Below are 971 nucleotides of genomic sequence, written 5' to 3'. Positions count from 1 at the left end.
GTACTCCTTCCTTTCCCCATATTCCCCACTTCCCTATCCTCATCCGTATCCGTTTGTAACTTACATCAACCCTAGGAGTCTTGGATAATTAGTATAGATGACCACTAGAACAAGATAAGCTCACACAATGACAGATCAGATATTTAGTGCTCGCAAAATATTTTCTTATTATAAATACGAGGGGAAAAATAATAGTTCTATCATGTATGTTGAGACTTGTCCTGTTGCCATGACTCTGAGCTGGCGTGATTTATCGTGATTTAACGAGGACTTGTTGTTTGTGCTCCTCCTTAGGATTTGTCGCCTAGTTTGTAAACAACTTGGAGTGAGGCTCGTAGCATTTTTATTGTCCTAGTGGAAGGGTTGCTGTAGTCCATTGAGAATGTCCCTACCTAGCGATCTTTTGGGCTCGGGATCGAGACGCGCTTTATCTTGATAGTTTCTAGTAGTGTCCGCAACCTTACCATTGCCTGGTCCTTTCAGGTCCTACCTTGGATGTAAAGGGCCTTGGCGCTGATCATATGTTTGTATAGCCAGTCTCAAGGTCATTGTCAATGTCCTTTACCTCAGCCATTCATGAGTAACCTTTAAACCTTTAAATTGCTACCTCGTCTTTAAACTGTAATAAGGTCCATAATCTAATTCAAATTCAAGTTAAAAATGTTTGCTCTAAAGTCTTATGCTTTATTATAATTCCAAGGTAGAAAATAGAGGATGTTCCGAACCAGGGAAAGTTATGCTGTGTAGGTGCTTCCACGAAGTATGAATGCAGCAGTAATTTCCTCTTATTTTTTCTGGAGCCACCCAGTGCTTGGGTAAATTGCTCGATGTTGGAAAATGTGCACCAGCTAAGAATAGCTAAGAACCTCTCTCTCTCTCTCTCTCTCTCTCTCTCTCTCTCTCTTCTTGATATATTATTGGAAACATGGTGCTCTCGGTTTATGTCTGTGTTTGTCTTTTTCTTTTCTTCT

This window comes from Palaemon carinicauda, chromosome 42 (assembly GCF_036898095.1).
Source record: "Palaemon carinicauda isolate YSFRI2023 chromosome 42, ASM3689809v2, whole genome shotgun sequence".
Classification (NCBI taxonomy): domain Eukaryota; kingdom Metazoa; phylum Arthropoda; class Malacostraca; order Decapoda; family Palaemonidae; genus Palaemon; species Palaemon carinicauda.
Note: the sequence above shows the minus strand (reverse complement) of the source record.